Source organism: Myotis daubentonii, chromosome 2 (genome assembly GCF_963259705.1).
Source record: "Myotis daubentonii chromosome 2, mMyoDau2.1, whole genome shotgun sequence".
Taxonomy (NCBI): Eukaryota; Metazoa; Chordata; class Mammalia; order Chiroptera; family Vespertilionidae; genus Myotis; species Myotis daubentonii.
This window is the reverse complement of record NC_081841.1, coordinates 92,439,431-92,454,923: the sequence shown is the minus strand read 5'-3', so window position 1 is coordinate 92,454,923 and position 15,493 is coordinate 92,439,431. Positions and strand designations below refer to the sequence as shown.

Below are 15,493 nucleotides of genomic sequence, written 5' to 3'. Positions count from 1 at the left end.
CTCGCTATTAGGGATCCGACACGAGCCAGGCTTGTCTTGCACTCTGATGGCCATGTAAATGCTTAAGAAGCCAAACTGCGGCCACTTCCACTAGTTCAGGGAACGTTAGGAAGAAAGCCAGTCTTGTCCCAGTGAAACAGTGAAAGGATTTTGATCAAAGACGGTGTCAGATGTGAAAATGGGGCTGCCCCACAGCTGCCCGAATTCAGTCTTCCTGTGACTCCATTCCTTGCTTTGAAGTGAGCTCCCCACACATCAGAAGAGTGGCATCTAAGTGTAAGTTTAAGTCTAAAACCCCTTCTTAAAAACCAATAAAATGTTGCACAGCTAGAAGAACTAACTTTTGCCCAGAGCATGGACCCATTCTGGCTCCTAGGAAAGGTTCCTTGCAGGGAACATCTAAGGGGAGACTTGATAATGGTCTTCACTTCTACAACAGCCCATTGATAGTCATGAATGGTGGTGATCACTGAACTACATCTCTGTCAAGTTTCAAGTATCTAAAAACTTTTACTTGAGAAGTGAAGGAATTGCCTTCCAGAGGCCAAAAGGTCCTTTCCTTGCCCTGGCCAGTGTGGCTCAGTTGGTTGGGCATCAACCCATGCACCAAAAGGTTTGATTGCCGATCAGGGCACGTGCCCAGGTTTTCGGCTTAACCTGGGTAGGGGGCGTGCACGAGGCAGCCAATGACTGTTTTGTTCTCACATCAGTGTTTCTCTCTCTCTCTCTCTCTCTCTCTCTCTCTCTCTCTCTCTCTCTCCCCCTTCCTCTCTAAAAAAATTTAATAAAAATATTAAAATTTAAAGAAGAGAGTGAGAGACTTTCCCTGAATCAATATACTGACAGAGTTAGCACTGGGACCTCAGCTTCTTGAGCTCAACCAGGGACTCTGTGTCCTTTAGGACTAGATCATGAAAGGAATTCATTTCCATAAGTAGGGCAGTTTAGGTATCCCAGATCCTGGGTCCTAGCTTGTAGCTCATTCTACTGGAAAACATTGCTATGAAGCTTCTACATGCACTCACTGTCTCCCACCAGCCTGTGCCGTCTTCCTTCTCCCCTTCTCTCACATATAGATTTCTGTGGTACTTAGATTCGCCTTTAGCTCACTGGTTACAAATATCAAGAAAGGATCCATATGAAACAGAGAAAACTGTTAAAAACAGCCTACTTTTTAGAAGGAGGAAAAATGGTACCTGTCAATCTTCAGATTCTCCAGGAGGCAAAAAAGGGAAAGCCAGGTGCGACTATAGGAGCTCCAGCATCAGATCTAAGACAACAGCCCTACAGAGACTGGCTAACAAGCTCCCACACGGTGGGATCCAGTCCCTGTGTCCAGTTCCTCATCACATATACATCCTAGCACCTCTGCCTCGGGTAGCAGTGGCTCTTGGCCCCAGTGGAGACACACACTTCCTACCAGTTCTCTCTCTCTCTCTCTCTCTCTCTCTCTCTCTCTCTCTCTCTCTCTCTCTCAGACACACACACACACACACACACACACAAAATCACCATTGCACTTTAATTAAACACCTAAATGTGTGTGAGCAGTACCTCAGTATACACTTTTTTATGCATTTATTTATAACAAAAATTACAGTCTTAACATTTGAGTTTGTGAACCTTGTGGCGTATGAAAATGTGCGTTCACTGTAAGGGGCCCGTCTAGCATTTCAAGCAACTGCTATGGCAGCTTCTTTAGCCAGTCAGGCGGGCCAGGCTGAGCTGTTTCCGGGAACGCCCTCTTCTGTTTATTTCAGGTCCCAGTGAGGAGAAGAGACATTTTTGCATGAGATTTGAGGGGCAGGAGTGAAGCAGCAGCTGCATTTATTTTTCACTCTCAGAAGGTTGGGGCATGTGCTTTTGTAGCTCACACATTATTACTCATCTGCTGATTCCTCAGCGTGGGCAGCAGGCAGGCCTACGAGCGGTCCACCTTCCCTGGCCTTCACTTCTCCGATTCCTGGGCCAGCTGAGTGTTTAGCACCAGGACGGAGGGCACCAGCTTCTCCTGCATGATCATTTGGAGGCACTGAGAACTGATATGGGTTCCGGTCTGTCCTGAGGGTTGCAGCTGATTCTCGCCCACTGTGCCTCCATCTTCCCTTCCTAGCTACCTGGGGACTTAAGCTCCAGCATCAGACAGGATGACAGCAGCCTTGCGGTTTCACAACTCCCACAGCTGCGTAGGAGTCCTGTAGATGAGACACTGAATGGACAAATGGACAAATGGACCTGCGGCTTCCCCACACCAAGAGCCTCCCATCGGGACACCCCAAAGCCCTCCCTTTTTCTACTGTCAGGTTTTACAACCTCCATGTGCTTTTGAGTCTCCCAAAATACAAGTGACAGCGGTTGCCTCCCTGCTATAGCAAGCTCTGAATAAATAGCCTTTGTCTGTTCCCATCTGGCTGGGCTTCCTTATTTCCACAGGGAGGAGCCCTGCGCTAGCACATACAGCAGCCTATGGTGTTGTGTCCGGTCACACTGGGCGGAGGTGAGGCAGCTCTTGGAGTTTCCCATGGCTTTACACCAGCCCAGGAATTTCAGAAAAACAATGAATAATTTTTAACATAAATATGTCTCATGCAATATTTGGGGTGTATTCACACTAAAAAAATATTGTTTATCTGAAATTCAAATACAGGGGTGGGCAAAAGTGGTTTTGCAGTTTTGAGTACATGAAACACAGAGTTTATTTTTGTATTATTATTTATTAACTAGAGGCCTGGTGCATGCACTGGGGGGGGGGGGTCCCTCAGCCTGACCTGCCCCCTCTCACAGTCCGGAAGCCCTCAGGGGATATCCTACTGACAGCTTAGGCCCGCTCCCCGTGGCCTCCCTCTACAGGAGGGGACTGGGCCAATCAGGGGAAGGTGCCTCCCCCATCACCCTGCTGCTACTGCCACTGCCGGCCGCCACAGCTGCCGGCCCTCCTCGGCCCTCAAAGCCACTGTGGCTTTGTCCAGAAGGACGTCTGGAAGATGTCCAGTCTATCCAGTATAATTAGCATATTACCCTTTTATTAGTATAGATTATTGCATTATTTTCCATACAAATAACTGTAAACTGACTTTTGCCCACCCCTCCATAATTAGGTGTCCTATATTTTTATTTGGTACATGTGGTAATCCTATAAGTAGAACATCTAAATGTTTCCAGGCCCCACCCCCACAAGTGGAAACAGAAAGTTAAGAAAGAAAAGGAGTGAGAGCCCTGATGGGGCCACAAGGGATTTCAGAGCTAGGAGGAGGGGAAACACATCAGAGGTGATATGGGTCACTTCCCAGACATAGATGAGGATGCAGCCACATCTCCACGGCTGCTCAGGGTGGAGGGCACATGCCCAAGAACAAGAAGAGAAAAGACTGACTATTTGGGTGCAGGACTATGAGAGCAAGACGCAGCTAGGTCTGGAAGTGGATGCCTACTTCTCACTAATGCTGCAGCTACTTTTGTGTAAACACCCTGCTCTCCCTCACCCCAAGCTTAACACCAACCCCAGGAAGAAGGAGAGAGGATGGGAGGAATTTCCTGAATATGACTGATATGAACCTAAAATGACCTTTTTAAAGGAACTTCCAGGGGAGCATGTCAACATTGCTAAATTCAACTGATTTAACCTTGGAGTGACTGGATTCATTTTAAAATGGAGCAGTTATCAGAGAATTTTAAGAAATCAATTTTTTGCACATATAAATTCATTGAGGCTTTCAACAATTAATACCCACCACAAATATGAGCTTCTGGTCATGTTAAGCACCAGCTAGACATGACACCTTTTGAAAAATAAAATCTCCACATCCCACCCCCCAACCCCCATTCTTCACTCTGGCATTTTCCCTGGGAAACCATTCTCTCCAAAGAGACATGCTGAATCTCAATTTCTTTGGTCTGTATTATGGAAAAAGTAGTTTCATTTTTCATTTTCCAAATATTATTCTATTGATTGTACTGCTCAACCTTCATATTCACCTCCCACCCCTTTAAATATTGACAGCTTCCTAGACACTCCACACTTAAAATTGCTGACTTAAAGTCTACTTCATTTTCCTGATTGTACCTACATTTCAAATTTATGGTGATAACGATGATGGTGATAGTGATGATGATGATGGTGATAATGATGATGATGATGATACCATGATGACATTAGGAACTGTTGGATACTACTTTCCACATATCACTGATCCAGGTGATAACCCTCACCCTCATTTTATAAATGAGAGAAGTGAGGCTTAGAGAGGTTCAGTGACTTGATCAAGGTACACACAGAGTAAGTTTTGGAGTAGGATTTAAATCCAGAATTGTCTTACTCCAAAGCCTTTCATTTTCCCACAGTGCCTCACAGCCCAGCCACCACAGTTCCCTAATTGGCAGGAAATTCCCAATTCCTTTGGTCGGCTCTACCTATAGTCACCAAAAGATGAATGTGTTGGGTCCTCTTCCTGGCATTGACTGCACCTGATTGGAATGCTGGGCATATTTAAAAATTTCATTTATTGCCCTGTCCGGTTTGGCTCAGTGGATAGAGCGTCAGCCTATGGACCAAAGGATCACAGATTCAGTTCCGGTCAAGGGCATGTACCTTGGTTGCAGACCTTCCCCTAGCCCAGGCCCTGGTCAGGGTGCATGCAGGAGGCAACCAATCAATGTGTTTCTCTCATATCGGTGTTTCTCTCTGTCTTTCCATCTCTCTTCCACTTTCCCTAAAAATCAATGGAAAAATATCCTCGGTGAAGATTAACAAAAGAATTAAATTAAATTATCACTTATAGAATGCTTGCTGTGTTCCAGACACTGGTCTAAACAGCTTACAAATATCTTATTAATCAATATAATTCCATGAGGTTAAGCACCATTATTATTATTATTACTCTCATCTTACAGACAAGGAAACTAAAGCACAGAGAAGTTAAGTGACTGACCCAAGATCACACAGCCAGTTAGTTTTGCAGAGCCAGGTTTCACATCTATTATCATGCAGGGTGATCCCCCTTTCAATAGAGCTTTGCACATCTCATCCTAACCTATCTCCTAACTATTTTCTGTGGGTGCTGAGAGGAGATGGGGTCAAGGGCATGAAATTCCCCAAAGAAAGATCCTGGATAAGCCAGAACCTTTAAAAATATGCACCATAAGGTGAAGTCCGGGATGGCCTAGCTATTGTTCTTGGCAATTGCCAGTTCTGTGTTTTTTGTTTTTGTTTTTAAAAAAAGGCCCTTCTTTATATATAGTGTTTGCTAAGTGCTAATGGCCTCCAAGAAGTCACCCTTTTTAAAAACTGAAAAACAAATCTCTAGTCTTAGTGGTCTTAACTTTCCTCTTCATAGCTTCCTTCTCATGCTCACTCCTCATCTCAGCCAAACTGCATGGGTCTGCCTGGTGCAGGGGGAGGGAGGAGCCAACAGGGGAGAGCTGTCTCTTCTGAGTCAGCAATCAGGCTGCCCAAACCTGGGAATTCACACAACACCAGCTATAAAATCTCTGCCTTTATATGTAGTCACTTGATTTTGAACAAGATGCCAGATATCCCCCTTTCAGAGATTCTTGTGCACAACCTGGGACTCTTCGGTGTATCAGTCATTCACAGCTTTGTCACTGGCTTTTCCCCAAGGGCCATCAACAGGGACTTGATGTTAATGAACATACTTGGAGCCCTGTATAGTAAGTGAGGAAAAGAAACCCAGTGGGAAACTCCCTCTACTCTGCACTTGTTCAGAGCAGATGCCTTCCTAGTGGACAATGACCAGCAGTTGCTAAGGACTCTACCATTCACTTCTCAATTAACCTTTGAGGATTTGCTTACCTGAATTAATTCTCAGTGTCCATACCCAAAAACTAAGATTCATAGTAGCTGCTGCCTTTATGGCTGCTTTTGAGGACTAAGTGCCATGGTGTGTGTAAAAGGCATAGAGGTTGGGCACATAAGAGCTCAAGAAATGTTAACTATTGTGATTACATAACAGATGTCTGTTTAGAGTAAGTTGTTATTTTATGTGAACCCCTTAATACCCATAAACTCAATGTTGTATTTCCCATTTCACATATTAAAAAATTAGAACAACTAAATTATTCACCCAAGCCAGATAGCTAATAGTCAAGAGGTGCAGCATGAGACTCAAAGCCTTGGTTCTCTGCCTTCAATTGTCATGCTCATTGCATTGCCTAGAGACAATGTTTTCAGTCATCTTTTTCCACTGCCTTAGCCAACACACACACACACACACACACACACACACACACACACACACACTACAACTTTGCCTTGCTCCTGAGCTCTAGGAAAGCAGCCCTCACGACTTGGTTGCTGGTTTTCAATACCCTCCAGTCTAGTAGAATTCTACTAGGAGCTGAGAGTAGCAAGCAGTTCACAAAGTCAGCTGTGAGGGTGTTTGCCAGTCATTTCTTTCTTGGCAGAGACAAAGGCTCTGCAGCTTAGTTCAAAAATCCCATGGCAGTGGCTGGGCACCAGCTGAAAGAGTGAACATTCTTATTATGACCCCCAATAGCATATTTCTACTTGTGACATCAGCCTGCTAAAAATAAGGAACTTATTTTTCAAGATTAATAAGAAGTAAGGAAGAGGCTGGGAGAGAGGGGGTTTTATCATTGGGGTGGGAAAGGGGAAATAGAGGACGACATTAAAATAGCAGCAAATAAATACTGTGTAATTTCAAACAGTTGACAATGTCACCCTGCAGGTTGGTAGTTCTGCTGAGATAATTACCTTTCCCCAGATCACTGTCTTAACCAAAGAAAGAAATGATTTCTGTGTGTGAAAAATCACGCTGCCTCTTGCTTCGGGGGAAAATGGCAGTGATTGGTAGAGACCAGGCTTTAGGTTTGCAAATATTTCATCCATGCACAGGGACTTTCAGGAGCAGAGAGACAGCACTTACAGGAGAAGAAAACACAATAAACTCTTCTTCCACAGACAGACAGACTGAGCTACTCATGAGATGACTCAGCCTTTAGAGTTGACCTTCATCTTCCAGTAAGTCCAGGTCTGAAAAAGTATGATACAATTGGCCACTTTGGGCTTTTCCCTGCTTCAGAGATATTGTCTGCTAGTGAAACCACTGAACCAGGACTCTGCAGATCTGGGCCCCATTTCCAGGTATTCTGATTCAGTAGGCCTAGGAAGCGGGGTTGGGAAATTATCCTATACAAGAGGCTTTGTGCACCTGGTGGGAGAGGGGGTGTCCTTCAGCCCAGCCTGCACCCTCTCACAGTCCTGAACCCCTCGGGGGATGTCCGTGGGCCTAAGCTGGCATGCAGACATCCCCCCCAAGGGGTCCTTAGCCATGGAGGTGGGAAAGGCTCCCGCCAACGCTGCTGCGCTTGCCAGACATGAGCCTGGCTTCCAGCTGAACGGCACACCCTCTGTGGGAGCACACTGACCACCATGGAGCAGCTCCTGCGTTGAGCATCTTCCCCCTGGTGGTTAGTGCATGTCATAGCGACTGCTCATTCTGCAGTTTGGTAGATTTTAAAACCCGAATATGCACATCGACCAAACAGCGGAACAACCAGCAGGACGACCTGTCACTATGATGCACACTGACCACCAGGGGGCAGATGCTCAACGCAGGAGCTGCCCCCAGCCCACAGGCCCCGACCAGCAGCAGCTGGGGATGGGGCTGGCGAGTGGGTGGCGCCAGGCCAGCCAAGGTTGGTGCCAGCAGGGGCCCCCAATTGCCCTGCCAGTCACCTCACAGATCAACCCTGATCGCCAGCCAGGCTTAGGGACCCATGCACAAATTTCATGCACTGGGCCTCTAATCTATATATATAAAAGCCAAGTGACTGGAATGACCAGTCACTATGACACACACTGTAGCAGCCAACTGGCTACATCGGGGCCTCGATTTCCACCCCCAACCACCCATGGCCCCTCACCCCAGCTGGCCCCACCCTCAATTGCCCCCCTCCCCCATCAGGGGCTTGCCAACCTCCCCCAGCCTCCCGAAACCAGCTGGCCCGGCCACAATTGGGCCCCAATCGGGGGTGGGGTCGGTGGCCAACCTCCTGTGGACCCTCCCCCCTGGCCGGCCTGGCTCTGATAGGCCCCCATCATGGCAGATCGGCTGGACCCCACCTGTGCACAAATTCGTGCACCAAGCCTCTAGTATTTCTAATAAGCTTCCACATGATCTTGACGCTGCTGGTTCATGGACTGTGCTTTGAGTAGCATGTCTCTGGAAGCCATCTCATCTCAGCTCCTACCTCCAGGTCCAGTCACATTAATAATGGCTGAGCCCTAATCCTGTTCCATGACTAAACAATCTTTTTGACAAATCAGAATAAGGAGGATTTATTATAATAGGGACATTGAGAAAAAAATGAGTACAAAGACTAATATTATTCTCCTGGAAGTGGATCTTATTTCAATGTTAATTAAATCAAAGTGAGGGAAGAGAGGGTCAGCCTTGGGGGTCCCCAGAGTTTCCTTGGTGCTCTAATTGGTGCTGTGCTTTTCTTTGTACTCACTTATGCATGCATTTCTTTCCTGGCCTCATTCCACAGAGGACTTGCGGCTGCTTACAAGAATACCAACATTTCTAAAGAATAAAATATAAGTAAAATTAAAGATTTACCATGTAATGGATATAATTTTTTAATTGGAAATAGCTCTGTTATGTTTTTCTTACTATAAAAGCAATAAATAAACATTGTAGAAAATTTAGAAATAATAAACAAGAAAAAAAGCAAAAAAGAATATTTATGATCTCACCACCCAGAGAAAAACAGTGGAAACACCTTAAAGCATATCTTCTCATTCATTTTGTACCAAAATGTAATGATTTTAATATTTTATAAAAGTGTGATTATAACCTTCATGTTGTTTTCTAACCTTCTTCTTTGACTCAACAATATATTGTGAACATCATACAAAGTTAATACATTCTCATCTATAGCATCAATTTAAATAAATGAATAGTTATATTGTAAGAATATGTCATAACTTATTTAAACAATCACCTCATTCCAGGCAAGACTTTGAAATCTACTGCTATAATTTAACATAGTTGTTGGAGAATTCCATTTCAGATAAATATATTGGCTTCCTCAGTCTCATGGGCCTCAGGCATGAATCAAGCCCAAGAGGGAAAGAAATTTTTATTGAAAAATCTTCATGCCACCGAATGCATCTTACTATTCTCTTATAAGCACAAAAGAATGGCTGTTCTCAATATTCTCTATCTTCTATGTTTCTAACTGGGCTACTCTGACATTTTAATTATATCTCTTTTTTAACTTGGAAAATTCTTCAGTGAATGAAGAGTGATTCATCTTCCTATGGCTTCCGTGAACCAAAGTGACATGCAGAATGTTAATATGGTGCTGGGTTTCAGGAAGAAATGATCCTTGTAAATAAATAAAGCAAGAACTTAGCAGAACATTAACTCACTCTTTGGGATGTGTCCCGAGAGTTCTCCCAAAATATCGAGTAAAGTATATGTATCAAGATTCATCTTCAGAGATTATTCATTGAGCTCTTTCCCTGTGTCTCATTTCATTTGGTGGAGCAGCTGCTAGCCTTCTGAGCAGGGCCACAATCATCCCATGGGAGCCCTCTCTTCCAGTCACCACTTTTCTTTTTGTAAAGCAAAAGTCACTTCCAGGAGCCTTTCTCTCTTTGCCTTTATCTTTGATTTAGAATGTCTGTTCCATTCATTCCATCTACTCTGGTTCATCTGATTCCAGGAGACCTGTCCAGCCTCTCTTCCCCATCCTTCACAATAACAATATCTTATGTGCTCTAGGAAACCATCACTCCACCGTTCTCAGCCATGCAGAATTAATGTGGCGACTCCACTGCCACCTCCAACTAGAACCTGATTTCCCTCCCGCTGGACACAGTGATTGGTTCAGAGATCGTCACAAGACCTAAGCTATCCAAGCAGAGGTTCCTTGGCAGGGATTTGGGGACAGACATCTTTCTCCTCTATTTGAGGTTTATAGCTAAAAGATACCTAACCTAACTGATGCCATTTGTAAAGAAACTGTAGCTGACTTCCAGCTTTCTTTTCTTTTTATTTACAAACTAGAGGCCCAGTGCATGAAATTCATGCACAGGTGGGGTCCCTAGCCCTGGCCCATGATCAGGGCCAAGCTGGAGAGGAGGCAACAGTTGCTGGGCCAGGTGCGGAAGGAAGGGATGCCAGACACCAATGCCACCATCATCGGTGCCCTGCCACCACAGAGTTCCCCGCCTTCCCCCCCCCCTCCTCCTTCCCTTGCTGCCATGCTGCCACCACAGCGGGCGTCAGGCAGACTGATCAGGGCCTGCTGGCCAGTGGGAGGGACAGGGCACAGAAGGTTGGCCGCTGGTCTGAGGAGGGAACCAGCCCTTGGCAGCCCTGGGGAAGGGGTCACATCCGCCACCACCCATCCTGGTTCTCCATCCCAGGCCAGGGGCCAGCCCCGATCACCTAATCAGGGCCTGCCAGGCAGGGGGTGGGACCGCAGGAGGTTGGCCTGCCAGGGGAGGTTGGCTGTGGGAGCACACTGACCACCAGGAGGCAGCTCTTGCATTGAGAGTCTGCCCCCTGGTAGTCAGTGTGCATCATAACAATCGGTCATTCTGGTCATTCTGGTTGCTTAGGCTTTTATATAGAGAGAGATTCTTCCTCCTCTGTAACCCACATATTTCCTGCACCGTAAGCCCACATATCTGCCTCTCCTCAATGCCTTCATGTGCCTTTCCTCTTTTCTAAGGTCCAAAGAACTCAAAATCCCTTTCTTTTCAAAGCTGCCATCCCTCCCTCCATTCCCTAGAGGTTTCCTGTGTCCAGGCAAGCACTTGGGACCTTTCTGACTTCAGGAGTTTGCTGCTGACCACTGTGAGGAAACATTCAGGGAAGCCAAATTACAAACATGGTGTTTGCATTGGTTGCAGAAATCACTTGCTAGTATTGTCATTGGGCTGTAGGACACCGTTCCTGGCTGGTTCCCAGGGGTCTCTCTCATATGAAAGTTGGCCTAAAGTGCTCAGCTCAGGAAAATTCAAGCTGGTACTTTTGCTGGGTCTGGGGACATTCTGAATTGCAATTTAAACTTGCATCCTCATTTTTGTAGCAGGTATAGATTCCTAGGTCTCTTTAGAAGAGGAAAGTACTTCCAAACTGTTTCCCAGAAATTATTTCCTTGGGCTTTAAGCCACTCTGCATGTAGTTATAGATATCTCATTTGCCCATCTAGGAAGCTCTCTGACTCTGGCCCTTTGAAATCCTATCCTTGTGTAGATATCACCTCTTGTTTACTAGTATTTCTCAGCATTGTCTCTTCCTTCATGGGAAGAGGACCCTAGTTCCCTTAGAGGAGCCACCTCTCTCCTACTTGTAGTCACGTGGTTTAGGCAGGTGTGCCCTTAGCTCTGCCACAGTTGGGCTCTGATTAACTTAGAGCAATCAGCAGAGCCCACATCCCACTACAGTGATTGTGGGGGCACGTGACCCCATTACAGCCAAAGAGAGGTGAGGAGCTATGTATTAAAGTTCTTCACCTACACCTCAGCCTGGCTAGTGTCATGTCCTACAACCCTCTGGATGCCTTCGTTTCAGCCCCTGGAAGTCCTCTCTTCTTTTCTTGCCCAGATCTCTCTACCCTCCCCAATGTGCCCCTAGTGTTTTCTCAAGACAGATATTAATGCAGATTCTGTTCTAACTAATGTTTGATTCCTTTACCTCTTTTTCTAAACCAGGGATAGCAAATAGGTTTTATCTTATACATCAACTCTGATTAATAAATATTAGGTCTGAGATCTGTGCTGAGAATGACTCTGAAGCTGCTTCTGGCTTCAGCAATAAAGTCAGTGGTGATTACTTAGTAATGTCTGTCTCAGGCATGGGAGGAAGAATGACTATGCACCTCATGTTTTTATTTTTATTTTTTTAGTATTTTTTATTTTTTAAAATTTCTTTATTGATTAAGGTATTACATATGTGGCACCTCATGTTTTCATAACACCGTTCTAAGTCAAGGTCTGCACCTAGATTCCAGAGCAGTCACATGACCTCCCAGATGTCTCCCTACAGCTCCTGGCTGAGTGTATTTTTCCCTGGTTCATGACTCTAATGGATGCACGACCAATGACTTGCTTAGCACCCTTTCTGGCTTATATTATTTCCTTCCTCCATCAGCTCAAGTTTCTGTGGTTCATTTGGATGTCCCAGTAGGATTCCTCCCTCCTTCCCCCAGCTACAGAAATCATTTTAGGATTATAGATTTACGACATAAAAATAACAAACTTGAATAGATATGGTTTCCACCAAGAGAACAGGTGGGCTGTTGATAACACACCAACCCCTATCCATGACTAATAAAGTTTCATCCTTTCATGGTCATGGAAGCCAAGCTTTATTCATGATTCTTTCCTCGAAACCACAGCAGGCTTTGGCACTCTAGAAATTCTGATTCTTGAACAAAATCCATTTGTATTGGCTTCTGAGCCCTCCAAATGTCTTAGTGTATTTATCCTGTTTTTAACAGAACTTTCTATTCTGTGACTACAGGCCATTCTTACATGGGCATCCAATGTAGTGTGCAACCAGTGCCAGCTTTCACTTAACATCCCAGCTCAGAGGCACAGCTGCCTGAGGTCATTCACCTTTGTCAACAGGTTCTTGCCAATGACTGTGGACTTCCTGTGGTATTGACAGAGGGGTGTCTACTGGGCACCCCTTCCCTCTTGGTCTGAGCTGTGGAAGTGCACTGGGGCCCAGAGCCTCCTGTGAGGACTGGAGCACCTCCATCTCAAGAGCTTTAATTTAATCATGGCCCCAGAGCCCCTTTCACCATGTAAGGTCACAGGTTGTGAGGACTTAGGCAGAACAGCCTCAGGTGACCTTTATTCAAACTACCAAGGACCTATAGTTATAGGGGGACCTGCTGCTGCAGGAAAAAGTCTGCTCAAGAGGAACAAGCATGGCATTATGTCATCTGCTTGAACCACGTTGTACCTGTTTTGATAAAACAGGGTGCAGTCAACACAATTTAATGAAAATTTTGGAACATCAGTCATGGCTGTCCCACACAGGATCCATATCCCCCTCTCAATACAGCCAGACTGTCTGGATTCACATTCAGCTCTGCCCCTTACTGGCTCTGTGACCTTGGGGTATTTACCTAGCCAGTGGTCGGCAAACTCATTAGTCAACAGAGCTAAATATCGACAGTACAACGATTGAAATTTCTTTTGAGAGCCAAATTTTTTAAACTTAAACTATATAGGTAGGTACATTGTTATTAACTTAATTAGGGTACTCCTAAGGCTTAGGAAGAGCCACACTCAAGGGGCCAAAGAGCCGCATGTGGCTCGCGAGCCGCAGTTTGCCGATCACGGACCTAGACTCTCCTTGTCTTGGGTTTCTTACATATAAAATAAAATGATAACTGTACTTCCAGCCCACACTTGTGAAAAATGAGTTAATGGGTATAAAGTGTTTTGAACACTGCTTGGCACATAGTTTATGTATGAGCTGTTATTGCTATTACCCCAATATTCCTCTGGGAAACCACTCTTTCCTTCCTTCAGTCCACATGTTTCAGAGAGAGAGCTGAGTCCACCATCACCTCTGCTTGCGGTCCAGGATGTGCCAGTCCGGTCCATCTAGAAAGGGAACTTCTTGGCCAGAGATGGGGAGTGGTTCTGCGGTAACAGCCAACTTGCCCCTGATTAACTCCCCCTATTTGGTAAATGAAAGCTCTTCATTCTATAACCTTAAGTGATCCATGTTATCAAAGAAAATAACCCCACGTACATACATTCACAATTACTCTGAGGAAGCTGTCTGTCTGCTCAGGCCTAAAAGGGAGCATGGCAGAGGGAGTATTTCTGCTGCAGCTCTCTCTGTCCTGCTGAGTCCTACGTCTCAGCTTCAAATATGTTGTTGAATCTCTTGTCTGCTGTCATCTTCTCTGTCATTCTTTTTGTTCTTGTGGATTTATACCTATTTTATTCCTTTACAGTTAGGTTATTGGGACTTCAGAAGGGAGAAGAGATAAAAAACCTGTGTTCAACCCACTTTATGTAACTGTAAAGTCTTTCCTAATGTCTTTGAGGAATCAAAGGAGCTTTACTGGAAAATGGATGGGCAGCATGGCCCTGGAAAGGCTATCTTTCACAAGTCCCTGAACTACACCAACTTAGGTAGACATTACATCTGCAAATCCCAAGAACTCTTTTTGAGGAAGTGTGAGCATTCAGAAACCCAGTACACTTCAGGGTAAAATGCCTTCATTCTAAAATAATAATAATAACTTAAATAGAATTAATCCCTGTGTTTTGTTCAATGAGAAGAGTCCTGGCTCATCAGCCTATGAAACCAGCAATGAAACCAGCTTGCTTTGACTTATATAGCCTACACCCACATCCCTGCTTTGTCTGCTTCAGGGGTTGTCCTTGGGGCTCCCAAATGAATACCACCTCTCTGTTTTCTGGTTTTTATTTTGTTTGTTTGTCTATTTGTTTGTTTTTAAAGTTGTCTTTCTTTGTGCTCTGCCATGTGAGAGGATATGGAGTCACAGCTAAACAGTCATCTGCCTCTTGTTCAGTTCTTTCTCCTATGATCAGCTGCCACCATGACTACAGAACAAAAACAAGGAGAAATGAGGACATAATTCAGTCATCTGAAAATGGCCTTCGGGAAGTGACAGTTGCTGACTCATTCACCTTGAAATAATACATCTTGACATCTTGGAGATCAGGATGAGCTGCCCATTCAGACAATTTTCTATTCATTTCCCCAGACATAGGCCCCAAGCACCTCTCACTTCATCTCTCCAACCCAAACAGCTCACATAATAAGTTATGATGCCACAGGAAGATCCAGGTTTTATAAAAACTAAATCTCATTCAATTTGTGGGAGAGATGGCCTCCTTCCTTAGGAAAAAGAGTGCAAAATTATGAACATAAAATTAAATATGAAAATGGATATTTACTTAAAATGGGAAAAGAAATTACAGCAAATTACAAAATTTAAGAGTCTGAAAAACAACAAAAAATCTAGAAAAATATTATATTTACTTTTTTACTACTTGACATATCTCTTTAGTACTTTTATCTCTATTTTGGAGGGCAATACCTCTATGTACTTCTATATATGATAACAATTTTATAATATTACTTTCTATAAAAAGATAATTCAGTCTTTCTTTCAGCATGGTTGAATAAATTATTTTTCTTTTAAATAAATATATAAAACAAATAGATATAATTTAAAAAATAAATGTATTTGTTATTGATAGACTAAATAGGCTTCCCAACCTTAGAACTGGTTATTGGTAAGTCATATACATTTTCTTATTTGTCAAAATTTCTTTCACATATGAGCTATAATAGCGCATGCATATTTCAAGCTTTTTTGTACAGTTTTTTTTTTATAAACTTTTTGAATTGATGACTTTCATTAACCAGTTTGTCCTTGGTAACCCCATTGTACTGGTGGATCATGATGTCAGCATTTCATGTTAGATCAAGAAGAA

The 15,493-nt window shown here is 44.2% G+C and overlaps 1 pseudogene; it reads right to left on the bottom strand.

Moving 5' to 3' along the window:
• Nucleotides 1-1,948: 1,948 nt before the first annotated feature.
• Nucleotides 1,949-15,493, bottom strand: part of LOC132226612 (small ribosomal subunit protein uS5-like) — a 56,134-nt pseudogene continuing 42,589 nt past the window's right edge.